Source organism: Cnephaeus nilssonii (genome assembly GCF_951640355.1).
Source record: "Cnephaeus nilssonii genome assembly, chromosome: 17".
NCBI lineage: Eukaryota > Metazoa > Chordata > Mammalia > Chiroptera > Vespertilionidae > Cnephaeus > Cnephaeus nilssonii.
In genome coordinates this window covers 39118532-39137298 of record NC_137088.1, presented here as the reverse complement: position 1 = coordinate 39137298, position 18767 = coordinate 39118532, and the positions used below count along the sequence as shown (strand labels likewise).

General features: G+C 36.5%; 1 protein-coding gene across 2 annotated transcripts in view; it reads left to right on the top strand.

Moving 5' to 3' along the window:
• GRM7 (glutamate metabotropic receptor 7) overlaps positions 1 to 18767 on the top strand; it is a gene marked incomplete at both ends in the record, with an annotated part of 782439 nt that overhangs the window by 249377 nt on the left and 514295 nt on the right. The window lies entirely within an intron of this gene.

The following is an 18767-nucleotide window of genomic DNA, read 5'->3' as shown; positions in this document are numbered from 1 at the left end:
AATAAAATTGACAGTGCTCACAAGATGGAAATTATGTTAATTTTTCAGTAAAGCACAGGATCAAGACAATTGTTTACTCTTGATCAGTTGTTAGTCTTTTATAACAGACTGAGATAGACCTGTATACAGATAGGTTAGTGGTGCATTTTATATGGTTGTTTTTTCTTGGTGTCACTTGGTAAAAACTCAAGATATAAAAATCAGAGTCCATTATGTAATGACTCTGCCAAAAAGGACAAAGCCTTTGTAACATGGGCTGAACTCCCCAGCTCATAGGAGTTAATCTTACATTGAGATGATGCAGCTCAAAAATAAGTCTTGTATCATTGGCAGCCATTGTGGAAATAAGCCTTTAGTAGGAGAGTGAGAGTAACTAGAGGGTGAGAGTAACTAGAAGGCCATCTTCAGGAATGCAGGGGGCAGGGTGGGCCCAGGGAATGTCAGGCAGATCACTTCCTCTTCTCCTCTAAGTATTAGGATACTTGGTGTGTATTTACAATACATTTCATTGGAACCATATCATATGTGCAGTTTGTTTAAATGAATTCACTTATGTGCTTAGCAAACACCCTTGTGTCCCCCACCCTCCCCAAGAGAAAAAGAGGACATACATACAGAAAAGATGTGAAAATTACAATTTAAATGGTGTGTGGTAAGTTACTCACTCAGTGTGTGTGTTACATAGACAAAACCTGAGGTGGGAAACATGATCCATTGTTTCGTTGGTCAGTTTTGCTTTTGTGGGCCTCTCATAATGTGAGTGACTTGCTACCGCAAAGGTGATTCCAGTCTATAGAGATACATGCTCATATTCTATGACCTTTGAAAGATCCAACTACTTCCTCTGATGTTCAGTCAAAGAAACAGCAATATAGTCTACTTCAGAGTAAAACAACAACAAAAAAGAAAGAAAATAAAAATTTACTCCACTGTAATTTCTGGGAATTTTAGAGAATCTTCAAGGAAATTTCAAATGTTTACATTTTTCCCTTTGCCTGTTGTCTATGGAATCTGACCCTCAAGAAAGATATGATCCCATGTGTATATGTAGGAGAGTCAGTGTGTCATAGAGATAAGCAAGCACTGTGTCTCTCTTTTATCAAATTCTGGTAGAACAATTCAAGACAGTGATGTCAGGGGAAAAAAAATCATCCGTCAACACGGGGCCATCTAATTTGTTTGGAATATGGAGTCCTGCATACAGTTTCTTTAATCTGTCTCAGAAAACCTTAATGATTCTTGTCTCATGTGTAGTCATGGAAGATTTAAATATACATGGAGAGATAAACAAGTCCTATGGTGTCAAGAAAGGCCTGAATTTGAGTAATGGGCTCCATCACTTCTGTGCTGTAAAACTTGTGGCATACTATTTAACTTTTCAAGCCTGATTCCTCACATAGAGAATGAGAATAATGATGCCTACTTCATCCAGTAAAATAAATAAGATCATGTACAGAGAAGCACTTAACACCAGTTCCCTATAAATCAGTAGAGTTAGTGTTTGAGTTCGAAAATAACTTGAGTGATAAATTACATTACCTTTTATTATAACTACAAGGTTATTTATATATTAATACATATAATTATAAATATATGTATAATATCTGAGTTGTTATTCTAACTAATAAGCTTTCATCATATAAGAAGCATAAGAAGAAAGAAAGTGAACTATTCATATTGTCCTATGTATGTGGTGTGTAAGTTTGTGTGTGTGTGTGTGTGTGTGTGTGTGTGAGAGAGAGAGAGAGAGAGAGAGAGAGAAAGAGAGAGAGAGAGCGATTACATAAGCTCAATGAAAGGAGCTACTTTCATTCTTTCTGAATAGTTTGACTTTGAAGATTGTGATTCTTCTCCTAAAAGTTCCAAATTTTACTTTACAATTAAGTTCTGAAGCAATGGCTGCTTGTAAAACTGTAGCTTGAAGTGTCCCCACCCGGCACACAGTCACAGGTGAGCTCTGCTTTATCAAACTCGGATAGACAAATCAAGACAATGATGCCAGAGAAAAGAAGCCATCCTTCCTCAGGGGCCATCTAATTTGTTTGGAACATGGAGGCCTACATACAATTTCTCTAAACTCTCAAAGGAAGCATCTAATTCTCCTCTCATGGAAAGTCACAGGAGATTTAAATATGCAAGAATGCTGCTCCTTGTTGAACTTTCAGAGAGGACTGTATCACGATTTTCTCAGAGGATGAGATTTTTGTACAACAGTTATATTTGCATAAATTGCCCTGTTTATTTGAATGGATGCACATGCAATATCACCAAAAGCAATTTATTGCTTAATATTGCAGAGGATGAGAGAATATTCATTCTCAACATGCTTTAAATTCAGGTCAACGTAGTAACCTAAATAGTCTAAATTAGACATAAAGACTCATTTTTCTAAGTGAGGGTCAAAGTAAATGCTTATGATAGCATATGTCACTAACCTATTCCAGATGTTTAGAACCAAATTGGGTTCAAGGATTATAATAGTAAGGAAATTATATATGACACTTATAGTTTGCCAGACAATTTTCAGAAGAATTCCATGAATATTGCTTCACAAAAAGGAATGATTTGTTACTTTCATGATATCATGACACATGTCAGCTTTTCAAAGCCTGGGAGAACAAGTGAAGTATCCTTTTGTTATCTCATGCCAATCACATAATAGAGTTATTTCAATTGGTCTTACAAAGTAAACTTCATCATTATTCAGATAAACTCCAGGACTTCCTTTTATTTATTACTTTATCTTGACCTAGATTACTCTTTTCTTAGGTGAAGGCTTGACTATTAGTATCTATTTTTAGCCTCAGGTTTTTTTAGTTAGACCTCAGGAACTAGTTGGATTTGCTCATTAAAAGATTCCCTTCTCATTAAAGAATTATTTGTTTCTCTCTGTCACAGATGCAATGTTCTCTTTCATTGTGCTAAATGTCAGTCTTCCTTGCCTTGCTGTAACCTCTGTGAGGTCAAGGACTTTGCCTTGTGACTGTATTCTAATTTTTGGCATATGGAAGGCATTCCATAAATATTTGGTAAGGGAAGGAGAGTAGGAAAATTTGTATTTTTCCCTTCACCTTGTAGAAAAGTTCATGTAAAGAAAGTACTTACATATGTGTCCTTATTCCCCACACATATGTAACACCTTAATAAAGAAATTTTTTTAAAAAAGAAAGTACTTACAAATACTTTTTATGACAAAAAATTTTGAGACATGTGGGTCAAAAATATATCCTATATATCTTTGCTGTGGTTTGTTATAGTTGCCCTCAGCCTGAATCAATCCCATTCTTGCCTCTTACTATCCCCACACAAAACCAAAGCAATATGATGCAACAAGGCTATAATTCCCAATACCGCCATCTATGTTGAATTTGAAGAGTTTTCCTTATTCTTTGTCTCTGTCTATGTCATGGTGAATATTAGAAAACTATGAGACGTTTTAATATCTAGTTGGAGTGTTTCTTTAATGAAGTGTCCAGTTGCCCCAGTTTATATATGTGCATTAAACATTCAAGGGCTTAATTTCAAAACACAAAATCACAAGAATCCTCATATCATTTATCTTTAGTTGTGCTTAAAACTAAATTCTAAGTTCCTCAAGAAAAGGCATTATACTCAATTTTATTTTTTGGACCCTCTGCTACTAGCACGGTATTTTAGATTTTAACCTATACTAAACTTGTGAGCACAACTCGAGTGTGTCCTCTGATCCCCATCAGCATTGCGGTTGCTTTGCTTCTGGGCTTCATTTTATTCACCTTGGTCTCCAAACCTCCAGATTAGCCTCTCCAATATAGGATCCATTTATCTGTGGCGGTAATCTTTCTAACATACAAATAAAGCCATTTTGTCATCTGTTCCTAGTTTTCCTTTCCCCAAAGGATCAAATGAAAGGTGTCCAGTGTGGAATGTAGGTCTTTCTGACCCAGTGTCTGCTTTAATCATCAATCTCACTCCCATACTATCCATATCGTCCTCACTTCCCACCACAAGCGCCCTACATGCATTCTCTACCCTACCTCAGTCAGCCCCCTGTGGGCATCAGGATATTCTGTGCCTTTGCAAATGTTTTGCTTTCTGCTTGGACTTCTAGCTAACTCCCATGTATTTTATGTTTTTTACACAACACCTTGGAAAAAGCTATCTCTGACTTAGTCTTCTTTCATGGTCTAAATTTGGAGTGTGGTGGGTACATTTGTCTTTTTTAACAGCACATTGTTAGTCCATTTCTACAAATAAATTCATGGAGAATGATCAGTTTCACAAGTCTTGGTGAGAGAAAAGGCCTGCAATATCACCATAGAGCTAAAAGGGTCAGATATTCATATTCCCGACTTCCCTTGAAGCTAAGGCCCAGCCATATAACCCAGCTGTGGCTAACAATAGCTACCATAGATGGATCAAGAGCTAGGGACATGAAGAAGCAAGAATAATGGGAAACCTGCTGTGTTCAGAGCAGCAGCAGCTATGCCCATGTTTCAGGAGGATGTGGTCTCCAGCGTGAGTGGGCAGTAGCAGTACAGTCTCTGATTTCTCACATCCAGGAGTAGCCCAGCAGTGCCCCAGTGAACCTGTTCTGTGGCACTTTGGGGGCTTTGGCAATGAAAGCCTAGACATCCTTTGTTTCAGCTCATTTTCTGACTTCGGTTTTCCGGTCTCCACAGTGATTCTGTGAATTACTCAACATAATTTAAATCAATTATTTTTCTACTTAATCTAGACAAACTTAACTTCAATTGTTTGACTTTGCCTTCATTATTATAATTGAAAGTGTCACTTCTATGACTCCTGGTCCAAAACTGTCATAAAGATTTTTGTATCCTATCTAATAAAAGAAAAACATGCAAATTGACTGCACCTCCACTACACCCACAAGCCACACCCACCAACCAATCAGGAGCGAGTATGCAAATTAATCCAACCAAGATGGTGGTTAATTTGCATATCCAGGCACAGAGCAAAGACTGAAGACAGTGTAGAAGGAAGCCAAGCACTACAGAAGGGAGTGAAGCTGCGGAGAAGCAAGTGGGGAGGTGGTGGAGAAGGGAGGGAAGCAGGCGAGGCGGTGGAGACTGCCGCAGGAAGCCCTATTCTTGCAGGAATTCCTGCAACGGGCCTCCAGTATTATTATAACCATTGTAATCTGTCTAAATATCATCTCCCATTGTAATGTATGTTTATTGAGGACAGGTATTATATTGTATTTATCTTTGAACACTACACCCAGAATAATGCCTAACATATATTAGGCTCAATAAATGTGCATTGATTTAAAAATAGTCTTATAATATAGGAAGTGAAGACTCCAAGGTTGTAGTTAGTAGAGTGAAACTTGGAAGTTTTTCTAGTTTTGATTTTTTACAGTTATCATGCATCTGCTGATAAACTGACTTTAGGGAAGGAGAAATGGGTAAAAAAATCTGGAGATAAGCTATATATGCATGCAATGCATATCTGAGTACTTTCTTTGTATTAGATACTGTTCCAGGGTAATAATGATAAATAATAATTATAGTAGTAATAACAAGACAAAAAATTATCTCTGCTTTCTAAGAATAGAAATACGTAAGTGAATACAACTCCTTGGGGCAGGGGAAGACTAGGTAGATGCTTATCTGAGCCTCCAAGGTAAATAAGAATTAGCAGACCAGGCTGATCTAAAAGGAGTGGTGAATGATATTTTAGGAAGAGAGAATCATGTTTAAAAAATGAAAATAAAATCGTGTCACGTTATTTCAATTTCTAGATGGTATAAAGACATAGAATTGCTTTGAAAATGTTCATGGCTCTTGAATTACCATGGTATAAAGTGTTCCTCCACACAACATGAGAACTATTGCAGGAAATGCTTTGGTTTGGGGGCCAAAAACTTCTAGATCTGCCCATACCTCCTCCAGTGACTGACTGGGAACTGGCATACTTCTTTGAGTTGCAAAGTCAACACATATTTATTGAGAAAGGTAATTTCTTTTGGTTCAGACAGTTCTCGAATGCATATTATTCTGATAGCAAAGAATGGGTTTTTTTCTAGGCAATAGACTGTCATTGTTGATGTGGGAGTAGAAATAGATGATGACAGGTGTTTTCATGCATGAAGAAATAGATAGTGGAAAAACCTATCTCAGCAATTCCTTCTCATCTCTTCTATTTACCTACACTGGACCTGAGCAAAATGGAAGGATGTGGAAAGATCTGAAGATAAAGTGAGCCCCTACTTGGGTATTACCTTATGTTGCATGTGCTAAGGAGAAAAGGGACATTGGGTTCTGGAATTGAAGTTGAAGATGTAGTGAAAAGGGACATAGCGTATAGGGATAGAGACTCATATTCGAGAATTCTATTGAATAATTGAATTTCTTGCTCAGTTGGGTTAGAGGAAGAACATGGTTGTTCTGGAGTATCTTGCTTTGGAAAGTTACCAGGCTTTTATAATAATGACATTACACCACTGAAATGTAGAAGTAGAAGCTCTGATTTATTGTCCCTATTTGATGACACTGCATCAGCCTTCAAGTGGAGCTTTCTTTTACCAGTCTTTACAAACATATTCATTGAAAGAGACCTCCAATTTTGAATCTCATAGGTTTTGATGGATTTCAGCAAGAAAGATCAATTACAGTAGAACAATAAAAGGGGGGTATTACTTATCTTATAGAACTGGAGGGAAGTATATAGAACAAAATTTCAAGTACTTTTTGGCCAGGCCTATGTTCTGGTTGCGGGAAAGCAGGGCACCTTGATTTTGAGTTCCACCAAGGATGCACAAGGTAGGGAAGAGGTATTTCCCAATTAATTTCAATGTTTTAACCAAACGTTGAGATGGCCATAGTCTTTAACAAATGTTATCTGTTTGGTTGGCTCTTCCAGAGGCTTCCCAGTGTTCCACTCCACTAAAACAGTGAAGTAAAGGTGGGGAGGGGCTTTGAACTGTGCCCATGCAGAAAAATGCACTACTTATTAACACAGAGGCCGGGAGGTGAGCACTGGAATTAGTAAAAAGGGTAGTTCTGAAAAATAGGCAGATACTCCAGTCAAAGAAACAGTAATAATTGGTTGCTTATAAAATGTCTTTATTTCAACTCCTATCTAAATTATTTTATATTTTGAACAACCTGATATGTGTAAATGTAGCCTCTTTGATACCTGCACAGAGGGACCTGTTTTCCCTTCATTTGGCAAATGGATCCCTGCTGTTAAATCTTTCATGATATTACAGGAAATTCCACAGAGCCCCACATCAGTTGCATTAATATTTGCAGGCAAACTGAAGGACAGTAGATGATCAAATAGTAGCCATCCAAAGACATTATTTTGACTGACTTAGAAATATTTTGACCTTGTATACCTCCAAATTTGCCTATTCCCAATTCTTCACATTTCTTGTTACACTTTTGGCTGGATGTTTTAAATAGAAAAATTAAAACCTACTGCCAATAATCACTAGTGTTATTCCATTGTGTTAATATTTGAGAGTTGACATTAACTGTCAAGCAAGCTCCTGTTTAGATAGGCATCACTGGGATGTTAACACACTTGACAATCCACAGTATTAGGATGACCCTTTGAGAAACTAGTCTAATAGGTTACAGCATACCCTTTTACATACAAGGGAAAATCTTAAAAGCGAAGTCATTATAATAATGATAAAGGCCTCTTTTTCCCCCGCATTGCCCTCCTCCACCCGGCCCCCGCTGCTCCCCAGGCCTCCACCACACTATTGTCTGTGTCCAAGGACAATGCATATATGGGCAGTCCTCGGGTTACGTACCTCGTTTCGTGCTTACGTCACCATTTCCCACTTATTTATTTAAAAAACAAGTTCCGTCATTTCGACGTATGTACATATGTGCTTTATGTTTTTTATTATTTATTTACCACAAGTAAAGATCAGGAATTGTTATCTTTCTTTTAATTTTTTTTACTGTTTTACTGCATTACTGCTGTGTATGTGCTCCATGTGAGTGACATAGGTGCTTATGTAGGTGGGTTCCGACTTACAACGGATCTCCGACGTAACCCAAGGACCTACTGTATGCATATAAGTTCCCCCTTCCCTCTGAGATTCCTCAGTCTGTTACAGGTTTCATATCTCTGGATCTAATTTGTTCATCAGTTTATTTTGTTTATTAGATACCACATATGAGTGAGATCATGTGATAGGTGTCTTTCTCTGCCCGGCTTATTCCACTTAGTGTAATAATCTCCTGGTCCCTCCTTGCTATCTCACAGGGTAAGAGATCCTTCTCTCTCTCACTTTTTTTTTTTTGCTTTGTATACTTTATTTTTTAATTGTCTTCTTGTAAGTAGCATATAAAATACTTTTATTATTGTATTTTATTTTTATTTTTTATTTTCTAAAGTTTTACATATGTCTCCTTTTTCCCCAATTAACACCCCTTCCCCCCACAGCCATTCCCACCCTGGGAAAGCCCCCACCGCCCCAGTGTCTGTGTCCATTGGTTATGCTAATGTGCATGCATACAAGTCCTTTGGTTGCTCTCTAACTCCACTCTCCCCTACCATTTGTCTCTAAATCGATCTATTCTTGTTCATCAGATTATGTTGATCAAGACTCTTCTCTTTTACAGTTGCTTAATATTCCATTTTGTAAATGTACCACAGCTTTTTTATCAACTCATCTACTGATGGGTACTTGGGCTATTTCCATATCTTACATCTGTAATACTCTCAACATTAAAGATAAATTTAAAAAATAAAAATATTTATAAAATAACTACAATATAATTAAATCAACAAAGCCATCTTTTAAATAAGATTAATAGCTGTGTTTTTTTTCCCTTTCGGTAAAATTTTTTTTAGAAGAAAAAAATATGTTCTATGCTTCTATATGTATAGCCTCTTGGCCAATTGATGCCTTTACTAGTATTATCTTATGGCCTCCTTTGTCTCATTTCGTTTGTCTTTTTCCATGCAGGGTTAATCCCTTCATATAGCAGTGGAAAGGTTACTTCTACTGGTAAAATAATACTTATCTGAATTTAGCAACTCAGTATCCTCAGCTCTCTCAGGGTCTTCATACATATCCCCATTCCAACTTTTAGGATCCCATTTCTTCAAATAAGTGCCCTCGCTTTAACAGTAGATAGCCTTTGAAGTATGGTATTATAGTTTTTGGCTTAAAGTCTATTTTAACTTGCATAGAATATCTCTTGCCATCTCTTCACTTTGAGCCTATGTGTGACATTAAAGTTAAAGCAGGCAGCATAAAGTTGGATTTTGTCTTATTTGTGTTTGTTTGTTTGTGTGTTTGTTTATTTATTTATTTATTTATTTATTTATTGCCAATCTAGCCATTCTGTGCCTTTAGATAGGATAATTTAATATATCTACATTAAGAGTTAAGTATTGACAGTTTTATTGCTTTCTGGCTGTTTTGTAGTTCCTGTGTTTCTTTCTCCCTCTCTTGATGCCTTCCTTTGAGAATTGATGATTTTTTGTGGTGGTATGCTTTGATTCCATTTTCTTTATCTACTATAATTTTGTGGTTGTTGTTGTTTTGTGGTTACTGTGAGGCTTACATAAAACATCTTAGAGATTTAATAGTCTTTTTAAGGCTATTACTTTAACTTAAATTGTACACAAACTACCCTTTTCCTCCCCAACCCTTTTTATGTCTTTGATATCACAATTTACTTACGTTGTGTACTCATTAATCTATTATTGTAGCTAAATTTTTTTCTAGCTTCTCAAATCAAGTTATTGTCTTATTTATACCTTTTGCCCCAGGTTGTTAACAACATATTCTCACCCATAGGTTACATATCCTCAGTGTAACCATTTAATATCTACTCAAATCTGGTCATTCTTTTTAAATCAGGACTAAAGCCAGACTAGAACACCAGTGGCTTCTTTTCATTTAATCTTTTTAAAATCTTTATTGTTGAAAGTATTATAGATGTCCTCCTTTTTTCCCCATTGACCACTTCTGCCCAACACCCATACCTATAGTTTTTATACTTTTTTTCTGTATCCTTTATACAAAAGTTAAATGATCATCACACTACCATATTACCAGAGTATTATGAATTTAACTCCATATTTATCTTTACCAGTGTGTTGTATATTTTCATCCAACCATATTATTAATTAGCTTCCTTTCATTTTAAGATGAACAACTTATTTCAGCATTTTCTGTAAGGTAGTTCCTATGGTGATCCACTCCCTAAACTTTTGGTTATCTGGGAAAGGCTTTCATTTCTGAAGAACAACTTTACCAGATAAAATACTCTTAGTTGGCATTTTTTTGTCTTCTCACTTTAAATATATCATTCCACTCCCTCCTGGCCTCTGTGATTTCTGCTGAGAAATCTGATAACCTTAGAGGTGTTCCCTTGGAAGTTACAAAGCTTTTTATTTCTCTCACTGTCTTTAAGATTTGTCATTGATTTTTGTTATTATAATGTGTCTTGAAGAAGATCTCTTTAAGTTGAATGTGTTTGATGACTTATGAGCTTCCCGAAGTTATATATCTGAATCTCTCCTCATATTTGGGAAATTCTCAGCCATTCTTTCTTTAAATAATATTTTTCCCTTTCTATATTTCTTTTCTTTCTGATACTCCAATAATTCACAGATTGCTTCTTTTGATGGTATCTGTTAAATTTATTACGCAGGCGTTCTTTACTCTTTATTATTCTTTTCTCTGTCTTCCTCTAACTGAATAATTTCAAAGTTTCTATCTTCTAATCTACAGGTTTTTTTCTTCTGCTTAATCCATTGTGCTATTGATGCTCTCTATTGAATCTTTCATTTTATTCATTTTATTCTTTAGCTGTAATCCCAAAGAATCAAGATTTGAAATTTATCCAATAAAGAATTCAAAGTGGCCGAAGCCGGTTTGGCTCAGTGGATAGAGCGTCGGCCTGCGGACTCAAGGGTCCCGGGTTCGATTCCGGTCAAGGGCATGTACCTTGGTTGCGGGCACATCCCCAGTAGAGGGTGTGCAGGAGGCAGCTGATCGATGTTTCTCTCTCATCGATGTTTCTAACTCTCTATCCCTCTCTCTTCCTCTCTGTAAAAAAATCAATAAAATATATTTTAAAAAAATAAACTATACCTCTACAGCATAATTAAAAAAAAAAAAGAATTCAAAGTGGCTATATTGAGGAAGTTCATTGAGTTACAAAACCCCCCACGAAGACAGTTTGGTGAAATCAGAAAAATAACACATGAACAAAATGAGCTGCTTAACAAAGAGATAGAAATTGTTAAGAAAGAACCAAACAAGAATTCTGAAGCTAAAGAATAAAATGAAAATTAGTGTGGTTCTCCGGCAGTGCCTTGTTTCCTTAATGTTTTTATGTTCCTTGAAGTCTTATATTGCTGTCTTTACTTTTGTAACAACAGGTACCTCCTCTAGTCATTACTCAGTTGCTTTTAGAAAGAAGTCTCTTCCATCAGCCTTGATAGGGAGTCCGAGGCTTTCTCAGTCCTTCTATGAATGTGTCTGCTCTATGCTTCTTGCTCTCTCTGTCAGAATTCTTAAACTTTTATGTCCTTTTTTTTTTTTTAAATCCTTTAATGCCAGAAGCCTCCCTTTTGCTTTCCCAAGGGTGGAGCTAAAGCTCAAGTTTGTGATTTCTCCCTGGCCCATAGGTTCATGTTGGCTTTCTGTGCCTGTTTATTAGATGTCTGCCAAAGCCCATGCTTGCCACTAAGCATGCACAGAAAGCCAGTCACAGGCTGGGGGTGTGTGGGTGAGGTGCGTGAATCACTGAGGGTACCCACGAGCTAGTTGAGGGGATCTGTGGGTAAGGTGTCCCCCATAGGTGGCCTTCTTGATAAAGTCTGTGATGTAATTAGTGGAATCTGCATTCCTTTAATGCTTTCTGAGAGTCCTATATGCCTCTGTCCCAGACTCTCTTACCCCAGTCACAGATCTTATGACTCAGAAATGTGAATGGAATGAGATAGAGCTGGGCTCCTGGGCAGTGTCCCACACAGGTGGGAAGGCCTGGCACTCACTTCCAAGCTTTCACTTTCTTCCCAGGAGAAATCACAGGCCAGAGAGGTGATGCTTGCTAATTGTTCCTCTTACCCTCCCCCATGTGTCCAAACGCTAGCGCTAATGATATACTTGAACTTCTCCACTGGAATATTGAACTTCCACAAGGGCTCTCTGTCCATGGATGATTATCTAATTAGTCTTCTCTGGCTTGGTCACAGCTAAGAGGGGTTGTATCTAATACACAGGCCACTCCAGCGTCCATGCATATTACTGGATACATGGGTGGGCATGACTCCTCCTGGGTCCTTTTAGTGAATGATGCTGGATCTCACAGCTCCCACAAAAGTACCTTGGATTAATACCAAATTGTTGTTATTGAGGAGGGGATGTGACAAGAGGTGTCTTATTTAGCCATGTTGATGATATCACTACTCCCCACTGTATTTTTAAAGAATAGAATATGTATTTTAGTTAAGAAATAGGAGAAGCATAGTTTGTAATGAAAATATATATGTTAACCAAGTAATTGCCCGTTTGAAGATTTGGATTGAAACATGCCCTAGCCGGTTTGGCTCAGTGGACAGAGCATCGGCCTGCGGACTGAAGGGTCCCAGGTTCGATTCCGGTCAAGGGCATGTACCTTGGTTGCGGGCACTTCCCCAGTAGGGGATGTGCAGGAGGCAGCTGATCGATGTTTCTCTCTCATCGATGTTTCTAACTATCTCTTTCCCTTCCTCTCTGTAAAAAAAAAATCAATAAAATAAATTTTAAAAAAGAAACAGCTGCAGTATATTTTACTATTGTTCTATATGTTTTGCTAGATAAGTATAAGACACTCAACCAAATGGCAATACTCTATCCTAAACATTTCTAAACTTATAAATAAAATACCTTATTGAGAAGATTGAAGAACAGACAGAAGGTGCTGGTTGGAGACAAACCATTAGTGGTGAAAAGACTAGAATAGAGTCAAGATCATGGCTACTAAGAATGAAGTGGAAGGCCATGGGACAGAGACTAATCAAGAGGTGAGAGTCTCTCATTATAAACTTCTTTTTTTGCAATGTTTTTTTTTGCTTGGATTACAATATTTTCCAAGGTGTTTCTTTAGTTATTGAACAAAAAACAAGTTTTCATTTCTTTATACAGGGTGAACTGAAGTTCAACTGTAGCCTATTTTCTCTGAAAAATTTCACTCAGCCTTAGATTATTGCATTCATACTAGAATAATGGCTTTGGGTGGCAATCTGCATCAATAACATAAGACACTTCTAACGAGCTGTCTCATTCCCAGTTTGAATGGTATTTGGCTGATAATTATTATTTGCTACCTGACTTGTGCCCTTTCCTTTTAATGGGGGAACTCATTCTTATATCTAGTACATGAAAACATTGAAACTTGTTACAGTTGAGTGTGTATATAAAACAACTTTAGCCTTGAAGTCAGCCTCCAAAGTATAAAATGCATGGATTAGTACACAATGAAATGATGAGACCATAATGTTTATACCATGACCTTGTCTTATGCCCTAGAAAAGCAAAATTGTTACCATGAGTTATGATAGGAGGATTTATAATTATTTTGGTAGTTGTTTTTAATCATTGTGTTTTTTTATTTGTTTAATCATTCTTAGATCTTCAAATAATTGGCTAAAAAAATTTAAGAATTGCCAAAAAGGAAAAAAAAAGTTTAAACATTAACCAACTATAGGTGTTTAAGACAAAATAAAGTTATTTGTAAGGTTATGAGGCAACTCAAGGAATTAGAGACCAGACCAAGGATCTAAGCTTGGAAAAGACAACAATAACAACAACAACAACAAGGCCACTCCAGTACCCTCCTACCCCAGGAAGCAGGAGATGAAGAACTGCCTCTTCAGGGTGCCACCCACAGGATGAATCAGCTCCAACTCCAGTGAGGGCTTTGATCATGTGCACGTCCCTTGGAAGTTGGCTGACAGTTCTGCCAGTGTTTGGGACTATTGTAGACATCTAAGATAAACATCAGCTCTTAATTTCCAAAAAGTAATAGGAGTAACTGGTGCTGGTGACAAATGTGTATTAGCATAAATGTGATGTAGTCGATTTTCTTCTTCATCTTGTAATGTCGTTCCATGTACATTTGGAGAAAAGGAAGAATGAATAGCAATGCAAAATATTCTAGCTGAAGCAATTCTGTTATATTTCTGAAATAAGAGCATTTTTCTTTTTTGCTTTAGACAGATCGTCAAAGAAACCATTATAACTTTAAATACTTAAAGACAATTCTTCAAGCCACTGGCTTGCTAAAAAGACAGGGGATGTAATTTTCCTTGCTTCACATCTGAGACAGGATTCATTAAGAATCCGATTTCAATCATCAGGTGATCCAATTAGCTCTCTCTTCCCCCATGATTGAGATATGTGGGATGAGAGTTGGGGCTAGGGGTATTTATCATCACTACTGGAAAACTCCTCAGTGTCTGAACACTCATTCTAATGATAGAGGGTCAAGTGGACCATTTTATATAAGAATGGCTTTTGTTCATTTGTGCTGAGCAGTTTGGAAAAAATAAATGCTAGTCTTTTTTTTTTTTTTTTTACAATTTCAGAATTTCTCTAAACCGAACTCGGCAATAGTGAGTTTTGGATAATGAGAGTAAACAAATTTTCTTTGAAATGTACAAGTGGCAGTAGACAGGCCTTGTTCCTGCTTTCTTTCCTGCAGGGCCATGAGCTTAATGACATTCTGTATTTAAACCCAAGGGAAAGGAGGCTCTTGGAGAAAGAAAATGATGGAGACCCATTGCATGCTGGGACAGTGATGAGAAGCTTCTGCTTATTTTCCAGGGAGCCTAATAAAACACTTCTAAAAAACCACATGGGAGATCATTGCACACAGAAAACTTTCTAGTAAAACCAGAAAATGCTAACTTCCTGAAGGAGTAGTGTTTAACACATATATTCACTTTTCTAAGATGTAAAAAGTTATAAGCGTGTGAAGTACAGAACTGAAATGTGAATACTTAGATGTGGGTTATTCTGTTATGGATCAGTAGGCTAACACTGAGAAAGACGATTGGGGACCCTTCATTCTGCTTTAAATATATTTTCCTTTCTCTCAGCTTCTGTTGAACCACTTGGTGAGTTTTCTTTGTCCTATATTTTTCTTGGACAAGCCAGTCTCCAAACTGCTCAGCACAAACACCAAACTTTGCTCCCCATTAGGCTTTTACTCAACGAGTTTCCTCTGCCTGGAATATTCCTTACCAAGCCCAGTTGCCTACAAACCCTCTCAGTGAAACTTCTCCAATATGTTTTTGTCTCTTCATCGTCACTCCTGTGTATGGTTCCTGGCACTGATGCATATATCTGGTGGGATACTTATTTTGTCACACTGATGACATGAAAGTGTATGAGCTCCTTAAAGGCAGCTACAAATATTAAAAATGGTAAAGCAGAACTGAAAATTCTTGGGCATTTCCCCCAGTCCAGGCGCTGGCCAGAGCTTATAACACAGTCCCATGGAATATTAAACACTAAATAAATATTTGTTTACATAGTGAAATTCTGGCCTCTAAAATCCAGAAATCAATTTGCCTTTTTCATTTAAATCATTCTTTAAATCTCACCTCTCCAGAGAGGCTGTCATTGTACTGTGTTATTCTGATGGAGAAACATCCATGACAATCTGATGGAGAAACATCCCTAATTTCTTAAGGTTGGTTTAGTTTAAGGTGACCAGATTTTAACATTGGTAAAGCGGGACACCATTGACGGGGGGAGGGGGGGTTCTTGATTAAAAATTTGGTCTATATGGAGCAACAAAAATTTTCCTAGAACGCAAAAATAGTATTGTAATATATTTTTTAAAATTTCAACATAAGTACAATTTACAAATATAATATAAAAAAATTATGTATAGTATTTTATTCTTTGGCATATTTCTCATTTGAGTGAATTTTTTTTAGTAGATTGCTGTCATTGTTTAAAAGGTCATAAATTGGCCGTAACGTAAGTCATCAGTGTCACTTTCAAGGCCGGCGCTAGACTTTTTGACGCCACTATAAAATATAAATAATATGAGTACTGTCTGCTAAATTCAAGAAAATTTATGTATTTATGAAATAAATAAATAAATTACTTACCTAAATTATCTGAATAGCTGATTTGTAATGACATCACTTGTTTAACTAGCTTACTAGCACGCAGTACAATGTGTATCGTCTGAGAGACAGTTACAAATGTTTTCATCGTTGCCAATCCCCAAAAATGCCATTGTTCATTAAGTCCAAACAATGGTGGTCGAATTCTAACAACTGATCAACAATGCGAACTTTGATAAGCTGTTCTCGATAATCAGTTCTTAACAATTATTTGTTATTATTAAAGTTTAACATTATAAAATTAACAAAAATAATATAAAACTCATATCCTGGCTAAATAGCCACATGGCCGCCGAAAACCGTATATTCCCTTCCTGTTCTCACGCAGTTCCCTAGCTTGTCGTGCATTCTTTCCAAAAATCGAGACTTTTTTAAACCGCCGTGGGACACGGGACAAATTGTTAAAAATCGGGACTGTCCCGCCAAAAGCGGGATGTCTGGTCACCTTAGTTTAGTTATAAATTTTTAATGGGTTAGGGAATTTAGACAATGATAACACTAGGTTTAAGATTGTAAGATGAATGCTTTTCTTTTTTTCATTGTTGTTGACTTTGTTAAAGAAAGACCTAATCTAATTATGTTTTTAAATTGAAGTTTAAACTAATTCTGTTTGTCATAAGCATTTAATACATTATATAAATTTCATATATTATTTTATTATTTAAAAAGATTAAGATTAAGATTAAAATAGAGAGACAATTGATAGATATTTGGAAATAAAAAATTAAAGACAAGTTGGTTCTATTGAGTTGGGAAATCGAAAATGAGTATTTTTTCTTAAATTAAGAAGAGCCATGTGAACATGAGAATCAATAAACCACTAAGTTTCAGGTGAAATACGTTCCCATAGGGCAGGACTATTACCTGTTCAAGATTAACTTGCCTTTTTTTCTTTTTCATCATTCAAGGTCTGAATAGATTCATCAGAGACTTGAACAGGGCAATACCAACTCCCATTTTCTTATTTTCCTCCAAAATGAATTAGATCAGTCTGGGAGAAAGATTATCTTCATTCTAGTTTTTCAAAGGAGGACTGAGATTGCCACCAGGAGAGGGGCAAATATTCAATATTTGGCACCCATTCTGCGCCCTTTCCCTCTCTTCCTTTCTTCTTTCCCTTTTTTATCCCCTCCCCCCAAATCCATAGAACACCTGAATATTCCTATTTCATAATGGCTAAGAGCATGCTTGGAACTCAGATGTACCTAGGCTTAAAACCCAGCTCTGCCCATTATAGAAATGTGTGTCACTTATCCTCATGAAGATGCTATTTCCTTGTTTATAAAACAGATATAATACTAGTTTCTTCCTTAAGGAACTTTTTCATGAAATAATGAGATAATCCAATACATAGAATTGCTTACCATGGTACCCATCCTAAGTACTTGATAAACATTAACTGCTTTAATAGTTATTGCCCTGATGATAATCATAATAATTAAAAGAATAATAACCTTTCATTTTTATTACTTCTATTTTTAATTTATTTAACCAAAAATTATTGAATATCTACTGGCTGTCAAGCATTATTCTAGATGACAAGAGTAAACAAGATAGATCTATACCTTTCCTGTACATGTTGGAGAGATAAGCATTTGGTAAAGAAATAGCCATATAATGTTGGAGATTATCAGTGAAAAAACAAAGACAAATTCCTTTCTTTATTCTTTTCATGCATCTTTATTTTCATGAACCTCTAACTGAAATTCAGGATTTCATTTGATGACAAATGTATACAGTTAATCATAGTAGTAAGAGAAGTTCTGGTGACTTAGTAACCAATAAAATTCTCAGATATTTTCTTACCACATTGCAGCAGTTGCAAATTCTACAAAATCACAACTTTGAAATTATGAGAGTTATTTGATCCAACAATGAATTGTGTGAAAGTCCTTTAATTTTTGATGCTTACATTTTAGTGGGGACCTAGATAGCTTAAAATAGGGTGAATGGGGGTGAGATGATAACCAATGCTTAGTTATATTTTCAAGGTGAAACCAGTAGTGCTTGCTTATTACTTGGCTATGCAGTTAGAAGGACATGCAATATGATTCAGACACTTTTGTTCTGAGCAACTAATTGGATGGTTATGATTCTTACAGAGGTTTGAGGGGCAGATTTGGTGTGTGGAGTGAAAATTAAGAACCCTGGTTTGTGCTTGTGAAGTTTGAAATGCCTGCAACATACCTATGTAGAAAAGCTGAGTGGACATTCGGATATACTAATCTAGAACTAAGAGGAAAGGTCCATGATGGTGATCTAACGTTGAGGAATCATGAGTGTATGGGTGGTATATAATGCTATGAGATGGGATGTAATCACTTTAACAGAGCAGATGCTGTAGGACTGAGCCAATGGAATATTTAGAAGTCTAGAATTGGAGATGGATCCAGCAAGATGAATTAAGAAGTGCCTAACGGGGTACAAAGAAAACCAGGAAGTGTTGTGTCCTAGAAACGAAGTTTTAAAACATGTTTCAAGAAGCAAGGATTATGAACTGAAAAGTAAAATGACTAAGAATTGATAATTAGATTTAGCAACATGGAGGTCATCAATGGCTTTGAAAGATGTTTTGATGGAGTGGTGAGGTCAAAACTTGAACAGAGTAATTTCAAGAAAGAATGGAAGGAGAGAGATTAGACAGAGTGAGCAGAGAA